General features: G+C 38.6%; 1 long non-coding RNA gene across 2 annotated transcripts in view; it reads right to left on the bottom strand.

Annotated features, from left to right (window-relative positions):
• The window catches only part of LOC109258369 (uncharacterized), a 39,891-nt gene extending 21,945 nt beyond the window's left edge, over nt 1–17,946 (bottom strand). The window contains exons 1-3 of one of the 2 annotated variants that reach the window (XR_008422682.1): nt 17,780–17,946; nt 10,680–10,783; nt 10,115–10,177 (exon numbers count right to left, since the gene is read on the bottom strand). This is a non-coding gene — a long non-coding RNA (uncharacterized LOC109258369). Of the gene's footprint in view, nt 1–10,114; nt 10,178–10,679; nt 10,784–17,779 lie in introns of those variants that run through there. The other variant, XR_008422681.1, reaches the window with a different exon arrangement.
• Nucleotides 17,947–20,423: the final 2,477 nt, after the last annotated feature.

Genomic DNA, 20,423 nt, shown 5'->3' with positions numbered 1-20,423 from the left:
AGTTATGCCTATAGATCTCAAGGCAGCCAAGAACTTAAAGGGATAAATAATAAGGAACTTAGACCTTGGACACAAGACTTGGCTTATTTATTTATTTATTTATTTATTTATTTATTTATTTATTTATTTATTTTTGGGAGAACGCAGGCAGGGGAGAGGCAGAGAGAGGGGGACAGAGGATCTAAAGTGGGCTCTGCGCTGAAGGCTGATAGACACGAGCCCAATGTGGGTTAGAACTCATGAACTGTGAGATCATGACCTGAGCCGAAGTCAGATGCTCAACCAACTGAGCCAACCAGATGCCCCTTGTCTGTTCTTCTGAGAGGAAAGTAAAAGAGAAAATTTGTTATTTGTTCTCTCCTATACCAGCAAGACCATTGTAGAAATTAATAGCTCCCATCCTGCCACAGAATTACTGTTTTCACATGTGTGATAATAAAAGGTCATCTTTTTTGAGCACCTGCCCTATGTAGGAATGTGTTTAGTGCTTTATATCTATTAACTTCACGTATATTTACATTATATGTGTTAATTCATTTAATTTTCACAAGAACACTATAAAGTAGATACTGTTGTTAACATTTGATAAGAAAATTGAGGCCAGGAGAAGTTGACCTACTAAGCCAGGTTCTATGCTAGTAAATGGTAGAGGTGGAATTTGAACCTTGGCTGTCTGGTATCAGTGGTATGGCTTTTAGATACCGTATTAGATTGTCTTCACAAAGATCTCCAACAAAGCCTGATTGGATTTTAGAAGACCAGGTGGTATTCATTTATTGTTTACTCCATTTGCCAGTGCGACAATCTTCTTCCTCTTCTTCTTTTTTTGGAATGTGAATTTGACTTTCCAAGAATGAATATTTATTGAATGCTTCCTGTGAGCCTAGTACTGACTGCAGTTTTACCGGCATCTTTTGTTTTGACCCTCTGAGTCCTATCTTGTAGGTGACACTACTTCAGATTTACAGATAAGAAGCTGAGATAAAGACTCATTGTTATCTGTCATCCAGTCCTAAACCCTCAAGTAAAGATCTCTTCTAATTGTATAAAGACAGGATTCTGCCTGCTCAGATTTACAACACCTAGTCTGGTAGCATTTTCCTGCTTTCCTCTCATTATTGGCTTTCTTAAGTTTTGCTCCGTTCATCCTAAAGCAAGATTTTGAAAATTATTAAATCTACCAGTGGAAGATAATTGAAATGTGCAAATACCACAATTTACATTTTTAAAATATTACTTTTAGCTTTGATTGCTAAGGTATCAAAATGAGAGGAAAGAAAGGAAAATTTTTTTTGTTTCCCAGAAGTTTCTTTTCAGTATATTTGATTAAAATTTATGTCATGTTGTTCTATTAAAATTCATGTTTTTGTCGTTAAACTCATTCCATATTTATACAGTGTAGCAGTGACTGGTGCTGTCTGCACAGTTAAACTTTCCTGGGTTATACTGTCCACAGTCTTTGGGGTGAATATAAGGTGGCATGGAGTACATTAAAGGTAAATTGACCTTATAGAAGGTCCTCAGGCTTAATTTCTCTCCAGGATGGATATTTTTAAGATATCCATTCATACATTTTTCCATTTAATCTTATATAGTTGATAGAAACATTAGAAACAATCTGCCAAAAATATCCACAATACATGCCACAGAAGTTTCAGTAACTCCTGTTTTTCCTTCCTGCCTCTGGATCATCTTTGTGGAAATCTCTTCTACCCAAAACTCTGAGTGTTCACTTTTCCCAGATTGATCCATAATACTTTTTAATTCTCTTTTGTCTTCCTGCTTCTCTTATCTATTGACATGAGTTCAATTTCTGTGTATATGAGGACGGTTTCCCAGTTCCTGGCTCTAGTCTACCTCCCCTGTGAACACGAGATCTTGTTTATGTACATTATAGCTGTACTTGGATGCCTTTCAAGTACCTCAAACTGAACATCCTAAAAATGGAACTAATGACCTGCTGTCAGTACTTCCTTACTCAGCATACTGTTGTGCTGACCATCCAACTGGGGCTACCTGAGATCCATTCTGAGCATCTCTCTTACCCCACACATCCATGAAACCAACAAATCTCAGGAGTATTCTAATCTCTCCTCAATTTTCTCAGGTCTTAGTTTCTCTCCATCCCACTAGCAAGTCCCTAGTTCAAGCCAGTGTCACCTCTGTCTGGCATTCTGCAGTCGTCCTTGAAATGCTTCCTCCCAAGAGCACACTCTTTCCACTTGGTGATTCATTATTCATAAGGCAGTCAGAATGATCTTTTCAAAAGGCAAACCTAATGTTGTGACTCTTTTGCTTAGAACTCTACAGTGCCTTTATGTTGCTCCTATGATAAAGCCCCAAATCCTTCCAGTGGCTCAATAAGGTTATATGATATGATCCCTGCCTACACCTTCAGCAATAATCTCATTTTCCTCTTACTCCTATGATTCACCCATGGTGCCTTTTCTTTTTCCTTATTTCCTTTAATGAACACAGCTTTTCCTACTTCAGGGTGTAGATGATACTGTGAATCAATGCTATATAGGTGACTTTTAAGAAATTAGTGATCATCCTAGTGTATATTTTTTATGAAAAAGCAAATGCCATGCATTTAATTTGTATATTTATTTATGTTATTTACCGGGATGACAAATTGGGTTATGACTAAATTTAATAAAGTGTGACCTTTACTTTTTTCTCTATAATGAGTACATTTATAAGTCCCACTAATGTATATAATTCTGTCAAATTTATCCAAGGCTGCATTACATTATGGAAATTGAATGCTCCTTCTACCTTATCCTGATACCCTTTGATTTGTGATCACTAGTGAGGGTTTTCATTTTCTAGAACTCTTTGTCAGCACAATCTTTCTTCAAACTCTGGTTCAGTATGACTTCTATATTTTCTTCCTCCCTGGGATTTTCTTCCTTGCTTCATGTGTTATCAGTGCTCTGGATGAACATTGCCTTGCAGTGTCATAGAGGCTTAAGTGAGGGAGGAGGGTATAGGGAAGGAGCTGGGAGACAAAAACTAGAAATGGTTTCCCCCCTCCAAACTAAAACTTATTTATTCCTTATCCTTCAATTTATTGATTGCCTCCTTCTCATCTGCTACTCATGGCTTTTAGTGAGAGAAGTTCCTTGAAGGAGACAGATAGGCAGTTGACACATTCTCATAAGTTGAGAGTAGTGAATTAAAGATTCAAAGGAAGAGTGGCTGCCAGTCCCATCAATGGCAAGGTTTAGTCTCTATGACATGTTAATCAACTGGAGACAAGGTGGTGTAGCAAAAGACTAAGGAGTCTGTTTCCTCATCTCTAGTATGGGAACACTGAAACTCACTTCATGGCCCTGAGGAAACTGTAAAATGGAATAGAAAATATAAAGTGCTTGACACACACTGTACACTCAATAAATGAGTTCTCTTCCCCTTCCCTCTCAGCTTTATCATCAGGCAGTACCTTTTCAAAAGCTCTTTGCCCAAACCTTGGAGAATGTTGAGTTTTGCTTTAGTGTGGACTTCATTTTCTTTAACAGCTAAATAATACTTGATTGGGATTTGCCTTGCCCTATAGTCTGTTGCATGGACCTTGCTTTAAGACACTCTTTTAAGAAAGACCTGTCTTGGTGGTCTTACGTGTGCATTGTATGTGCTGGGGTTAGTACGGGAGTAAAACTGCACTACACATCACATAGCAAAACTGCCTAAAATCCGTACTAGACATCTCTCCCCAGTCACACTTGTCCTGGCAGTGATTCTTTACCAACATTCTGAACCTTTAGCCTAAGCTCCTTTCAATTTCTGTCTACCTCTATGTCCTTCTCTATTTTTCCTTTCTCTTTTTCCCTTTATTTATGTCCTCTCTTGGTCTATAATTCTTTTCCTTCCTTTAGGATCTTTGCTTTCCTCCCACGTGCATATTTTCATTCCTTTTCTTGTGTAAATACATTCACAACTTGGCCATTTTCCCAATTCTCCTATTCACTTAATCACCCTTATCTGCACCAAAAAGAAGCTATGTGGTCCTCAGAAGGAAGCTTCTTCAGGTTGGAGAGTCTGAAAAGATTTATTTCTGTTGCAGCTTTCATATTATGAGGCCCATTTAATGGCTGCTTCTCCACTTCAAAACATTGATTTCCAGATTGCTGACTTCCCACTTATAAATGTATTCTTCACCTTTACTCTGGCCCCTGCCCTTTCCTTCTGGTAGGAGGTCTTTGTATCACATGTTATATGTGATCTACAGTGCAATTTTAAAGATATGTTCCCCACTTTATTTTCAAAACTCTCCTTAACATTCACTTCCTTTGTTAAACATTGCCAGTGAATTTTACCTGACTCTTTCTCATATACTTCTCTACAACAGGGCATTTCAAACATCATTTTATGCAATTGATATAATTCTAATGGTATGTGCAAAAACAAAGGGATACAGTCAGATTCTATTTTTAAAGGCACAAAGAGATTTGCACACATGCATTTATTATGACATTTAGAAACCCTTTGCTTAGTTGACGATTATGTAAGTCTCAGGTTTCATATCGTATGTCTGTTTAAGTTGGTTATACCCAGATATAATTTTTTAATGCTATAATTCCACTTTACAGACACTGAAGACACAGTTTTGTTCATTCCTTCAGCAACTAGCAGGGCACTAAAGACCAAACTACCGCCTCACAATTCAGCTTACTGTCTACTTAACGTGATTTTTACCAACTCATTGCCTTCACAGCATAAGTTTTTACTGGAAGGGAAAACTTCAAGAAAAACCCATCCCTTCTTCAGTGGGAAGTACCAATTGTTGAAGCCCAAAACTCACAAACCCTTGCCCTTAAAATCCTCATCCTGCTGTTTCTTGCAGTTCTAAGCAGTGATGTTACAATTTGTACACAAGGAATCCTAATCATTCCCTTACATTGAAAGACCCAGTAACACCAAACTTCAAATTCTCAGTAAATTCCAACTTTACCTTTTCCTCTCCGAGATATAGCAATCTTTGTCCATCTTGAACACAGTGAGCAAAAAACTCACAATTGTCAGAGCAGTAGAGGTAATTGTTGGTGATATTTGGGGAGTTGCTATTCCACAGAACTTTACACATGGTTGATGCCCCATAAGTTCAGTTAAAAGAACAAACATGCAAACAACTCAGTATTTGCTAAAAGATAAACCTTTACAAATTTCGGTAATTACAAAATACTATTGCATTTGGACTCAGGAAGTTGGAAATTGGAGCACAGATGCCATGGTTTAAGCTTGACACAAACCTATTTCCTGTCAGTGTGCAAATAAATGCTAAATAACAGTGACTGTTAAGTGCCAGAGTAGCTCATATTTCACTTTGTGATTGGAGTGCACTTTGATACCTGTTTCATGAAAGCCTTTATAAGTTATAGGCAGAGGTTAACAGTAATCGCATTTTTTTTCCTCCTCTGGTTTTAATAAATGCCTTCAGGGCATTTCATTCTGTTAAATCAAGCAGCAGACAAAAATGTAATGCACTGCTAACCTCTAAAGTGTGTGAAAAACTTAGTTCATAAAATATGTATGAGGAACACAGTGTTGCAATGATAATGATACTTCCTTTCTGGGTTATTCTGCCAAAGGAGTTGATGCATCAGCGTCTTTAGTTCTTGATTTCTTTTGATGGGAGTTGCTCTTCATATTGTATCTAGTTTTTCAATGAATTTTCTATTGGCACACATAGACATACAATAGTGTTTTGTTTTGTTTTGTTTTTTTGTTTTTTGGTGGTGGGGAGCAGTTGCCATGGCTTTAGGTTGGCTTGGGTTAGGAACTCATATGTAGCATTCTTCTCAAGAAAAGGAATATCTAAAAAAGGACTTAGTGTATACTGGAACATCACATTTGTGTGTTTGTGAGCAAAAATATGTCATTGTTGTGACATATTCCATCATGGTAAATGTACATTCATATGGGATAGTTTCTTCTATTTCTGTTAAGAGCTACCAGTACCTTTAAAAAAAAAAAAGTTTATTATTTTAAGAGATAGGGAGAGAGTGGGTGAGGGGCAGAGACAGAGGGAGACAGAATTCCAAGCAGGCTCTGAACATGCTGTCAGCCCAGAGACTTACATGGGTCTCAAACTCACAAACCGTGAGATCGTGACCTGAGCTGAAACCAAGAGTTCCATGCTTCACCGTCAAGCCATTGAGGGGCCCCAAGAGCCACCAGTGCCTTTTAAGTAAATGAGTACTATACATGCTTCACAATATATCTTCCCTTTCTTGGTGAAAAAGTATAAAACTATAGCTGCTGCTGCTGCTTCTTTACTACTCAGTCATTATATTATCTCCATAGGAGAGAGATACACTATTTGATGATGTTTAGAATTGTAAATATGCTAATCCCATTTTAAAGTATAAGCTTACTTGATAATGGGTGTCACTAATTTATAGTGTATAAAAAATAAGATAGGAACGTTGATTATCTTGATAAATTTTTGCTGCACTTATAGCAGGTATATATAATTGCTTTCTAAAAAATAAGTGACAATTTAAATTTCCTCTGAAACTTCAAAGGAAAAATTAACATCTGGACCCCTCAAAAAAAATAGTCCTGGCTGTGTAGTAAAGAATAAAACTTGCCTCAAGAAAGGTTTAGCGTTTGCCCTTAGCAGAGGAACTGATCACTGAGTCCTTAGAATGCTCTGCCTAATGAGAGTACTCTTGTTTACTTGGACTCATGGATCCACTCCAGATAGTGTAACAATATTAGTTATGGTGAGGGCTTTAGGACACATCATACCAGCTCTCTCCAGAGACTACAGGTCTGCCACATGTGCAATCAACCGTGTTCACCTGCTCGAGCCCTACTAAAATCTCTGCACACTTGAGCTCAGGTGAGCTTTCTGGGTTGGCCATTCTCCATGCATATTATCACACATCATTGCTGGGAGAAATTAGCATTTCCCCAACTCCAGTTGAAGAAGTCACCTGGAAGCTGTGTGTGTGTGTGTGTGTGTGTGTGTGTGTGTGTGTGTGTGTGTGTGTGTGTGAGAGTGTGTGTGACTTTTCTGGGCTCCATTCCATGTGTTTCTTGGTTGATTTTAATCTGTATCCTTCCACATTATAAACCATACCTATGAGCATAACAGCTTTGAATGGCTTACTTAAGTCCTTCTAGAAAATTATTAAACCTGAGGATGATTTTGGGAACCCTGAAATTGCAATTGGTGTCAGAAGTGAGGGTGGTCTTGGGACTGTCCCCTAGCTTCATGCTGGTGATTTATTACAACAGGCCTTCCAGGGACCTAGAATAGCTAGCATTTCTTCTCCCCAGTACTTATTGTAACCATATAGTTTTAAAATGATAGTTTATAATATCAGTTTTGTCCTAAATCAGGATGACCTGTAAATCAGTCCAAATAACTGGAGTTTCTCAACGTTATGGGCTTTTATATGGTAAGTATACAATGGTTTATATAGTACTAAAGGTAAATTTCTTGATGTTACTACTATGTGCAAATTAATTTAGTGTTTTGAGATGTCTGATATTCATTTTACGTTAACTGAAAATTTGCAAAATGTTGCATAATAGTTTTCTCTGAGACTTTCAGAGTCAACAGTCACATAAGGCTCTCAACTCCTATAGGTGGTGCTATGCATTTTGTTATGGGAGTTGGCTAATAATATTTTCAGCTTATAAAGAAGAGGTCAAAATATCATTTCAGTTTCTTATATACTTATGCCTATTCCCTCCTCTTGACTAATGATCACAATTATTTTTAAACTGAGGCTTAAAGGAAAGAATATGCTGTTGCCTGGGCTTGAGGTCTCCCATCACAGCCTTGCTGTAACTGATAATTTCTTAAGCTTTCTTGCCATCAGATTCTCCAAAAGCTGGCTTGTTTCTCTGTGGGCACTCCCTGGTCTCATACATACTGTACAACCTGCCTCTGTCTTCAAGTCCTTGCTTTTTTCATAATAGTATGTGCCCATAAAGTTCTGAGATTGACTCATGGTTATCTGCCACTGAGATGGAAAAGAAAGAAGTTTGTACATAAGAGCTATTGAGTCAGAGGAGTTTGGTGAACAGTATACTATGGCTGAAATATTTAATGAAAAATTTTTTGAAAGCCATTAGCTATCATTTAAAGGCCACTTCTTGAGAAGTGACTACCCTAGGGAATGCCAATAAAGAGCAAGTAAGACATCAGGAATCTTTGGTAAGTGACAGTGTTCTTACCAGAATTACTGATTTATTGCATTTTAAAACGAAGTATTTGGAGTATTAAAGAGGACCTTTGTTGTTACTGTATTTGTTGTTGTTGCTGTAGGGACCTGGTATTAAGAGTGGGGGATTTTGCCACATTAGTAACTTAAAAGATTTGTTTTAACGTCTGCTACCCCCTCATTGTTTCAAGTGCTATAGAAGGTATATGGTTTAGAGAACTGTTGTGCATGTGTGTGCATAAGCATGTGCACGTGTGCACACGCACATACACAGAATTAGAGTTAGAAAGGTGATAGGTTAAAGATTTGATACAGGAAGAAAAATTGAATAATAATTATATTAGGAGAAATTGAATTATGCTAGGAAGAATTACATCAGGAGAAATTTGTGTGATATACTGATTAGTCGTTGCTGGTAAATTATATTAAATGAAAAGTTAGTTAAGTTGTTTACTCAGAATGAAAATGGAATGAAATTAGAGTTTAGATTGGGTTATTGTTAATTTAGATCATTGCTAATTGATGGAGAAAGACACTGTATTCTTTTACTGAATTGTCAATAGAATTTTAACAATTTGCTGATCACCCCAATTTTTGGCTGTGCAAATAATGCACATAGGTACTGGCCTAAAGAAGATCTGGGAATGCTGACATTTGCTTATATATGCAGAACTTAGTTTCAGTTAACTTTATAAGGGAGGCTAGGTTTGCTGAGTAAATTAAATATAATCATGAGACCATTGAAAAGGATTTCCAAGTAGATGGAGGATTGATACTTTTCAATACAGGAATAAGAAGATCAAGAATTATGAGTTAAAGTTCTGTGGCTTAGGTCACACTGACAGTTTATTATTTTTATTATAAATGGCCAGCGCTCACAATCGCAGTTATCAGAATAACTTATCACAAAATTACTATAGTCCAGATTGAGTTATTTATTCCATTTTTGTGGGGAGGCAGGAGCAGATAAAAAAGATACAGCTACATGAATAATACAACGTGACATGGCACGTGGTAAAGGAATAAATGCTCCAGTTAAAATGTTTTTAGCTGGGTGATTTTAAAAAGCTGAATTAAGTTATGAATGGGAATTAATAATTAAGCTTCTAATATATATATTTTTTCTCTGAGCTTGCTATTTACCCTTCTGGCACTAACTACTTGGAGTTAGTGCAGACCTTGCAGGCTGAGGTCACAGTCCTCCACAAAATTCCCCTCGCTTAAGACACCAGCTGCAAGCTCCAGCGTTCCCAGGCTATAAATTCAGGGTCCTCTGCTATCCCCTCAGGTCCTATCATTGGCTAGAATGACTAAGAACTCAGAGTGCTATAATTATGATTGCAGTTGTATTATAAAGGAGACAGATCAGGACTAGTCAGTGAAGAGACATGTAGGGTGAGGTCTCAGAGAGACCCAAATGTGAAACTTGTATGTAAATTTCAAAAGCTTAGATGCTCCCTTCCAGGAACTCAGGATGAACATCAGGCAAATTCTTTCTTATACAACATTCCCTAACATTTTGTTTTCCTGACCTATTGGTTTTCATAAGAAATGGTATGTTATTAAAAGGAAACTTCTTTCCTAGGCACACATAAGCCACATGTATCTTCTCCTTTTCTCTTTGAAGCTTTCTTCTAAGTATGAACAAAAACAAGTAGAATCCAAAGTAAAAAATCTGGTCTCAGAAAATTGTATCTAAATATCCCCTCCAAAGTTTGGTTGCCTTTGCTACTTTAATTTTTGGTCATTTGAATTTGGTCAAATTCCCGTGGGAATTTGTTTTTGGTGAGAAACCGAGGCTCCTTAACTAGGATGCTGCAAGCAGGATTTAACATTTGCTCTGCTTGGCCTCCTGGGACATTGTGGTGAGGGTAGGTTTGTGTATGAGGGGAGTGGATACAGAAGCAACTCAAACATCTATTGGCTGGTACTGACCTCTTGTTAACCTTATTGGCTGGATGTTGTCAATTTCAGGAATTTAGAGTAGTGCTTGATTCCTGGGACAAAGAAATAATTAGAACTTCTTTTATTGTCACAGTTTTCTAAAAATATTTTAAAAGAAAAATTACATCTATGGCCTATTGCAGGAAACATCTTTGACAAAGTGTATTTGATACCAAGTATCATTATTCAAGTTCCAATAGGAACTTTGCACTTACTGCATCAAATCTAAACTCCTAAATCTGCTATTAAAAGCCTAAATAATAATGATGTTTTGTCATCCTTATTTTCTGATTATATGATAGGAAAAGATAGGATAAAATAAGCAGAGAGAGAGAGAGAGAGAGAAGGAGGTTAGGACCTGAGGTCTCTGGGTGGGGGAAAACCATATATTTTGGAACAATATGGGAAGTGTCCACCATAGTAAGCCTCCTCAAGCATAAGGTTCCTCTTAAGAATGTAACAGACACCACACCCTTCCCTTTAGGTCCCCCTCAGGAATTTGACAATAAAAAATACCTAGCTAAACCATAAAACTTATGTTATAGGAAAACTTACAGGAGGGACGGTATGACATAGTCTGACTTCTCACACAATGGAGTCAAGCCAATCAGGAATGGACAATCCAGCACGTAGAGTTGTCCTGCCAGTAAGGGTAGAACCTGAAAAGGAATGAAGGGGAAGGGAAGAGGGGGGCGACCAGAACCTTATAAAACAAGGAACCTTGCCTATAGTTTTGCCTATAGACACTTTCAAGTGTTCCCTCTCTGTAAAGAGAGCATTCCTATTATGCTTACTTTCTGATCTTAGACTCTAATAAACTTTCCTGCTGCTCATTTTGCGTCCACCTCTTGATTCTTCAAAGCGACAAGACAACAAATCCTGAGTATTGTGTTAAAAACGTCCTGCAACAATTACAGTATGTGAGATTACCTTAAACCTAACTGCAGCTTGGCACATACACAAAATAAACAATGATTATTTATTAATCACCTACAATGAACACGTGTGCCAAATACTGTAAGAAGAGGCGATAAAAAATGTTCACAAGAAGGAGGGTTGGGATATAGTGGGAATAGATAAAATATATGATAGAATACATACACATATACATACATACATACATATGAAGGAATAAAAGAGGGGGGAAAAACAAGCCTTGGCTGTGATGAGGGAGCATAAGGCAGGCAGAAGGCAAAGCACAAGTTAGCACACACCCCGCCCCCACAGGTTGGATATGTGTGATATTCCTCAGGCATTCCTGGCTGCCCAAGAACAAAGGAAAGACAATAAGTGGTTAACTGATGGAGATGGCAGTCCTGCCGGACATGAGTCTCCCAACAGTCTGTAAATATCTTAGTAAATTATAATAGGCAATCTTATCAATAGCCTAATCTCCAGAAACCTGTAGACTCAGTTTCCTGGAGCCCAGACATCACCCTTCCCTCCCTGGTGATGTGGGGAACAAAGGCAAGAAGGAAGTGGTAGGTAAAATTAAATTTCTTTATAACCTGCAGCCCATTGACAAATACTTGAGGTGAATATAGACTACACCATTTCTCCAGGAACTGCATACTGTGGTAATGTTAATGCTTTGCCAGAGGGAAAACAACCTTAGCTAGAGGATAGCAAGGCCCCTGGAATTTTTTGGAGTTCTCTTTAGCATACCAAAGTCCTTCTGGAGGCCTCCCTTTTGTCCTTACCCCTCCAACTCCATAGTATAAAACCAGCCTCTCTTCACAACCCCAGTGCAACTCTTCTGCCCAAGGGTCCTATCCCAGTGCTTTAATAAAATCACCTTTCTTGCACCAAAGACATCTCAAGAATTCTTTCTTGGCTATCAGCTCTGGGACCCCACCATTCCAAAACCACATCAGCTGTACATGAAATTGGTGACCTTAGCATTCCAAAACTCTGAAGTTTTGGTGAGTAATATTTACCAATTCCATCCCAGCAGTATGGTCAATGGCAACAAATCTGTCTTGGCCAGTAGTTCATGGAGCAATCTGGAAGAAGCAAGAATGACCTAGTTGATGGTAGAGACTTTGACAGTATATAGCTTGTCCTGTGTTGGCATTCACATGGGGAGGCCTACACCTAAAGGTGTGTGTTTAATTTTAATAGGCATTGGATAATACTCATGTTGGATTTTAATGAGAGTATACAGAAAATGTATATGCTCGAAATAAATGTATTCTGTATTAAAAAGTAATTTTTCTTAATTTTTTTCTTAATAGAAGAAGTTCAGATTATACTTTTCAAGAAATTACTATTTTCAACAATTCTTTCAAGGAAAGTAGAGGCTATCTGCCTTCCTGTCCTGTAATGACATTATCTCACCTATTGTTCTAATAGCAGCCTTGAATTAAAATATAAACTTTCTTATGAAATATTAAATTGAAAACTTCAACAGAAGGGAAGTGGTAATTCAATTTTATTTCAAAGCATTTAACTTAGTGATCTTTTATGGTAAAACGAGTAATTGAGAAATTAAATGAATGGAGGCACATGTGTTTCTTTTGAAATCTGAGAAAAAAGGATGCATTCATTTTATTAATATGGTCTATAATGAAATTGTCAGGGAGCAAGAATCTCTGTCCCCTTCGAGGTCCTTGTAGCTGAACTAAGAACCAAATTGACATGAGACCGATGAACAGGAGAAAGTCGAATTTCATAGCATATGTACAAAGAATTCAGACAGACATGGAAATTCCAAAAACAGGCTAAATGAGGTACATGTGTCATTCTGAATTGAGGAGAAGGGAGTAGAGGTCTGGGTCTTCAAAGAGAAGGAATGCTACCCTCAGGAGGAATGAACAAGAGTAGATGTTTGGTACACAAATCTTCACTGAGCCATTCGGGAAACAATAGGATGTAGAAGACTGATCAAACAGGTCTTCCGGGTTCCTCCCTGTCTGGTTCATGTCATAATGTAGTTATCTATGGTGACAGCTCCTTCCTGGAGCATCTTCTCCATCTAAATTCTTTTTAGGCAGTTGAGGGGGAGATACAGAGCTTTTCCTAAATCTACTGGGTTTTGATTATTCTTTAACTCAAAATAACCTTTTATGCTGAAGTGGCTTATCATGGGTGGGTGGCCCTTGGCCCCTATATAATAATAGATCTTTGGAAACTAAATTTTTCCTCTAATCTATTCCCTGACACCCATGGTGTTAAATGGTTAAAAGAGCAGTGGCCATCATGTGAACTGGACATCTATAAATGTGTTGTACCCCTTCAGGTTACTCAAAGCATCCCCTGTGCCCCCCTCCCCCCACACGGTTGTCCTTTATTAAAATGGGAACAAGAAGCACATTGGAATTAAATGAACAGTTGCCTCTTCCCATTTAAGAATCCTCTGTCAAATTAGACTCTTTTTGACCTTTCTTTATTGCTATGTTTTGTTTCTTTATTACACTCTTACTTTGTTGATGGTACTTTTATTTGTTGTGAGGGTGATGAAGAATATAAAATTCTGGTCCCTGTCCACAATGGTTTTCTTCGCATTTCCTTGGAATGTCCTCTAACCGAGTGTATAACTGATGTGCCCCTTTAAGATCTTACCCTTTTCATGCTAAAAGATGTTCTCCTTTGGTTTGCATCTGGACCCTATTATTTTGCATATATCCTTATTTGAGATGATCTCTTTTTGGCATTCTCAGAGAGTGAGAGGGGAGAGGGTAAGAAGGGGTAAAGGGGGAGAGGAAAAAGAAGGGGGAAAAGGTAGAAAAGTTCTATAAAGCTGATGGGGTTTTGGAATGGTAGGGGTTCGGAGCTGATAGCCAGGAAAGAATTCTTGAAGATACCATTGGTGCAAAAAGATGATTTTATTAAAGCATGGGGACAGGGCCCTTGGGCATAAAGAGCAGCACTGGGGTTGTGAAGAGCGACTGGTTATATACTGTGGAGTTAGGGGAGATAAAGGCAAAAGGGAGGCCTCCAGATGGACTTTGATATGCTAAAGAAGACTCCTAAGATACTGGAGGCCTTGCTATTGTCAAGCTAAGGTTGTGTTCCTTCTAGAAATGGTAAACTCTGTATTTACCTCAAGTATTTGTCAATGGGCTGCAGGTTATAAGAAAATTTAATTTTACCTGCCATTTCCTTCTTGCCTCTGTTCCCCACATCACTGTGGAAGGGAGGGTGATGTTGGAGCTCCAGGAAACTGAGTCTATGGGTTTCTGGAGATTAGGGTATTGATAAGATTGACTTTTTCTTGTAATTTACTAAGATATTTGTAAACTGATGGAGACTCAGTTCCTGCAGGTCTGTGATCTCTATCAAGTAACCATTTCTTTCCTTTCCTTTCCTTTCCTTTGTTCTTGGGCAGCCAGAAATGCCTGAGAAATATCATACATATCCCATCTGAGGGGGTGGGGTGCAGTGTGTGCTAGCTTGTGTTTTGCCCTCAGCTTGCCTTCTGCTCCCTTTTCAAAGCCATGTGAAGAGCCCTGAGAAAGGTTTCCTCAAAGTACCAGGAACAGATCTTGCCTCAAAACAGTTTTCTTTTCTCCTCTCCACACCCAGGGTTGTGTAGCCCAAGAAATGGGTGTCAGAAGGCTTATAAAAACTGTAAGGTTCTCCTAATGTAGGGGCTCCTACTGATCTGTACGTTAGCACGGCTCAGTGCCACACGTGACCAATCACACACCCAAAGACAACGTGAAAACAAAGTTATTGGATATCCGTAAGGAAAAATATACCCCCAGGAAACTCATTAAAGAAGAAAAGAGAAGGAGGGAGGAAAAGAGGAAGGAGAGAGAGTGAGAAAGAGGAAACACCTACAGTGGCTTTGGAATCCAAAGTGAGTGCTTTAAATAATTCTACCTTTTAGCTTAAGATATTCCACCCCCTCATTATCGCTTTTGGGACTAGAAGAAAGATCTAGGAGCAATTCAATCCAATTAGAAGGGAAAAGAAAGATCTTCTCAAGCAATTGCTATGCAAATGTGTATGTCATGAAACTGAAAAGGTGACACTAAGCAGCACATTTGGTTGTTGACAACAGAATTCCTCTCTATTTCCTCTGTTCCAAAGCATTTTAAAGGAAACCTTAACTTAATAGAAAGATGTTCTGGGTAGTCCTGCCAAGGTCAGTGCCAGCTTTCATCATCCCCTGTTGAGGTGCAAGCTAAGCTCAGAAAAACCACCTGGGGGCAGCTTCCCCCCTCCCTCTATATTCAATTGTCATCTTCATGTTTTCAGTAATAGGAATTGCTGGTGTGTGACACTTTTTGAAACTCTTGGTATTGTGGTCTTATAGAACATTTCAATGGGTAATAGTGTCAGACAGCAGTAATTAATCTTGGAGGAGAAACTTGTTTCTGAATTGGAGCATCACTTAAAGGTAGGACAATTTAGTGCTTACCCATTAAAAGTTGTACTTGGACTTCGACCTTTTACCTGTAGTTTAAAAAATGATCAGGTTAGAAAGGCCTTTTGTGATTGGATTTTGAATGTTATGAGCCATGAACTCTGAGTGATCCCGTCTAAGCTTATTTTCTTAGTCCTGTGCTTGGCAACGAGGGTGTTGAGGGTGGGGTTGGAAGACTGGAAGAGTAGAGAGCTCAAAAGGTTGAAGATGAGGAGGGACCCTGAAGATGACTAAATGTAGAGCAAAACCCTCATTTTACAGAGAACATGAAACCCAGAGAGGTTAGGATGTAGCAGGATTCTTGCACAGAGAGATGGGACACTGAGGCTTTTTTGTGCAGGAAGCAAATTTGTTGTGTTGGCATGGGCGCGGCCACAGCTGAAACGGCTGAGCCCAAGTGCAGTGGGGTGTAGCATTGTGTACAATTTTTGCTCCTTTGTCTCCCATATATGGTAACATACAGTCTGGGTGGTCTCATGTTACAGAGTCATGAGGAATGTCTCCCATGCATCCATAGACAGGTTGCCTTCCGCTGTCTTGAGGTTTTCACCACATTCCTTAGGGAGTGGCTCTACCACAAGAAGAATTACCCAAAGTCTTTCCACTAATTATTGGCAGACAGAAATCTAAGTTCTTAGATTTTAACCCCACCTAGCCCCATGGCAACTTTATCATTTCAGTCCTGATTTCCACCTTTAAAACTAGTCTCTTAGAGGCAAGTGAGAAAATTCTAGGGCATCTGTGGATAAAATGGATAAAGTTGAAGCACATCAGAACAACCATTTTTATAAGCAGTGGCAGCAGAGTGAGCCCAACACGAAACTAAATAGAAAACAAAAATGGAGTGCTTACTAGGAGCTGGGCACAATCCTAGGGTCGGAGCTCCTAGTCAATTAGGAGACACAGATATATACATATGGAAAATAGAGAAAAATAGAGTGCTGTGAGATGTATGATATCCTTCAGACTTTACCTATTGAAAAATGGCCACTAGAAGTGGGCACTGAAGGTAGTCAGAAATTAAAAACAACACACTTTTTCAATGCATCATCAGTTTCATGGAATTTTTATGTAGTTCTAATCGTTTTCATATTTTCAGTATCAGTGTGAAACCAAAGTGCAGTTACTTTAATATCATTTTCCTCTCTTCTTTACATAAAATGTGGTTAGGAAATCTCAATGGCAGTGTGGCTGTTACCTGTTTGATGCAGATTACATGCATAAGTGTTTTCCTTGAGCCTTGTTCCGCTTCAACCTTGCATGCACATTTACAAAATATATTTATAGAATATACTGTATAGCTTTCTGGGTTATCAAATAGATACATTTTCTGTTCTGTGAATATGTTCAGAATATGGGGACAAAATTGATTCAGCCACCTCTTCTGCTTCTCTTAGTTATCCTGTGAAATTTTGGTTAGTGCAAAACTTTAGGTGACCAAGACTTCAAATCTTTGGGTTAAATAAATGTAGAAGGAAGGAAACTTTTACAGAATTCTGTAGCTGACAATCCTGTTGTAGTGGAATCAATCCTGGGATTTGAGCCCAAAATTTCTTTACAGCAGAGCCAGGATACATAAGCAGTTCAATTGTACAGCCAGCAGAAATGGAAAATGCTGGTGGTGGGAGTTTGTTTTTACTAACGCAGGTGATTTCAGTCCGTGCTTTAAAATAGCATCTAGGGTTTAAACCAGAAAAACAAACAAACAAAGAAAAAAAAGCAAAACAACAATAAAAAAAACCCCAAAAAACCCCTATATACAAAAAGTGTATCTTGATAAAATTATCACAGAGCTTACATTTGATTAAATTCAAATCTAGAGTAAACAAGAACAATTTGGCAAAATTAAAAAATAATTGATTATAGCTATATATCTATATTATGCCATTATTGGAGGCTGTTTAATGTTAAGCCTTAATACAGGGTGGCATTTGGAGTTCATTTGAAACTTTAGCATTGGAATTTATTTGAATTTTTTTTTTCATTCTGAAAGGATTAGAAACCTCATTTGCAACTATAGTTTTTGCTTTTTGCTACCTGTGCTGAAGGGAAATAAATAGCACCTAAACATCTTTTAAAAAGTTTATGTAAGTATTTTTCTATTATTATACTATATCATTTCAAGTAGTTTTATTTTTTATTGAGAACACAATGCATACATGTATGATTTAAATAATGTCAACTCCAGTTAACATACCTGATGACTTAAACAGGAAGGTTTTTTTTTTTTTCTTTTTTTTTTGTAGAGCAGTGATTCTCATATTCTGATGTGTCTATGACTCACCTGGGGAATCTTCTCAACATGCTGTTTCAGACTCAGTAGGTCTGGGGTGAGGCCTGAGCTCCTGCATTTCTCTTCTCTTCTCTTCTCTTCTCTTCTCTTCTCTTCTCTTCTCTTCTCTTCTCTTCTCTTCTCTTCTCTTCTCAAGTTTATTTTGAGAGAGAGAGAGAGAGAGAGAGCGCGCGCGCGCATGCATGAGCAAGCAGGAAAAGGGAAGGGGCAGAGAGAGGGAGAGAGAGAGAGGGAGGGAGGGAGGGAGGGAGGGAGAGAGAGAGAGAGAGAGAGAATCCCAAGCAGGTTCTACACTGTCAGCATGGAGTCTGAGTCAGGCCTCAAACTCAAAAACCTCGTAAGTTCAGCCAAAGCTAAGAGTCAGAGTTAACCTGTTGAGCCACCCAGGTGCCCCCTGAGGTTCTGCATTTCTAACAAGCTATTGAGTGATACTGCTGACACCCGAGGGACACACTTGTAATCTTAGATAACAAGAGGTTGGGAGGTTCTGGTTTCTATTTACAGGTTCCATGAGGTCAGGATCAAAGTCTCTGTGATGCTTTTGTCCTTTTCCAATGCTGTAAGATGTTCGCTCCAGCTCCAGCTATCAGTCTGCATTCATGGCAGATGGAGAAAACAGGGGAAGGGTGGTGCCATGCAATGTATTTATTGGTGATTTTTTTTGTTTTAGAAGTGAAATACATGCTTCCTCTAGTTTCACAGGGAATCCAGTGTAGCTTATTTGAGATCCATTTCTTGTGGGTTGGTACTTGGCTGTCCTGAACAAAATCAGGATTCTTTTAGCACGAAGGGGTGAATGGGTATTGAGTAGCAACTGACAGTGAATGCCACAATGTACGTGGTGAGGAAAGAAGAAGGTTCAAACGGTAAAAAAGATAGAAGTGAAACTTCCCTGTCCTCAATGTTTGGGCTTTTTCTGGGAAAAGACCAAAATTTAATTAGTTACCATTTCCTGGTGTGTACCTTCAAAAATTGCCTGCATACCCATAAGTAGATATACGTATATATATTTTCTTTCAAAACTCAACAGGTTTCAAAATAACCTTTAAAAAAATGATGGAAGACATGATTTTTCTCCTTACTAAGAAGTAGTAAGACAGAAAGTCAGGGAGGGGCAGAAAGATGGAGACAGAATCCCAAGCAGGCTCCACACTGTCAGTGCAGAGCCTGATGCAGGGCTCGAACTCATAGGCTGAGATACCATGACCTGCACCAAAACTGAGTCAGACTCTTAACTGACGGAGCCACCCAGGTGTCTTGACTTTTTTTTTTTTAACAGGGTGTTTTTTCATACTTTGTAAAATTCAACATAATCTTTCTTCAAAGGTATGTCCATTCCCCTTTGTGTGTTTTGACCTGAAGCTGGTGGCTTTCTGCCTTCCAAGAGGAGGAGTGTGGTTGATTTTGCTTTCTCTCCCCATAGAACTCCTGCCCTACTTGTGATGGCTATTGTTTTGTACCCTGATAAATTGTATCAGATGAAAAAAGTTGAGGAGAGAGAGCAAAGATTTAGGGTGATTCTTGGCTCAGTGACTTTGTATCCTTTTAGTTTAGCCAATGTTTAAAGATGACACTGGGGGTACTTTGCTGAATTAATTTCCACTGCTGCACTGTAGATCACTTTTCTGCAATTCTCTTGACCTGGACGATGCTTCTCTCTTCCAGATAGTTTCTTGTGATGCCTTTTCCTGAAATCTGGTGTTCACTTATACATCCATGTTCTTGCTGCTGTCATCTGACCATCCTTCAGGACTGCTCTATACGACAGCACCTAAGATCATGTCATACTGGCTCTCTTCGCTACTGTCCGTGCTTACCCCGGGGAAATAGCCACATATCCCTTGCTCTTAGAAACATGAGTCAGGACAAACTATACATTCGTTTCTATTCTGCAGCTTTAGGTGGCTTAAAGTTTCTCAGCTGTGAGTTAGGGACAAACACTCCATGACTCCAAAGACAAATTCTCCAAGTGTTTCCATATGCATTCCTTTCCCCAAGCTTGAGGTGAAGGGAAAAGGACTCCATATTCCCCCCTAAAGGAGGTAGCAGGAACCTGTTTGGCAACACTCTGCCAATAAATAGCCTGCAACGTATTCTTCCTCCTAAGCCTCTGACCGCTTTTCGTATCTTATCTGGCTGAGGGTGCGGGACTCACCACAGTAGTTCTTGGCTTTCTCCATTCTAAATGTTGCACGTGGGAATCCGGCTAATCTTTAGTATCTATTGCATTAGGGTCTCAATTTTTAGCCTCCTTTTATATGATATGGGTTTTTCCTCCTTCTGGTGCTCTTCATTTCTTTGCATAAATCCATATTGCAGTTCGGTATCATTTTCTTTCATTCCGAAGGACTTCCGTTAACATTAGCTGCAGTGCAGATCTGGTGGTGGTGAATTCTTTCAACATTGTGATGGCCAGAAGAGTAATTATTTCTCTTTCATTTTTGAAAACAAACTAGTAAGGCTGGGTATAGAATTGTGGATTAAATTTTCTTCTTTCACTTCTTTATGGATACTACATTACTGTATTTTGGATTGCATTGTTTCAAAAGAGAGATAGATAATCCTTCTTCCCCTGTATAAAAAGTGTACTTTTAAGAATGTCTCATCGCCACTTTTTCAGCAATTTGATGGTATT

The sequence above is a fragment of the Panthera pardus genome, unplaced genomic scaffold (assembly GCF_024362965.1).
Source record: "Panthera pardus isolate Hobbes unplaced genomic scaffold, ASM2436296v1 HiC_scaffold_16, whole genome shotgun sequence".
NCBI lineage: Eukaryota > Metazoa > Chordata > Mammalia > Carnivora > Felidae > Panthera > Panthera pardus.
This window is presented reverse-complemented; position numbering and strand designations above follow the sequence as displayed.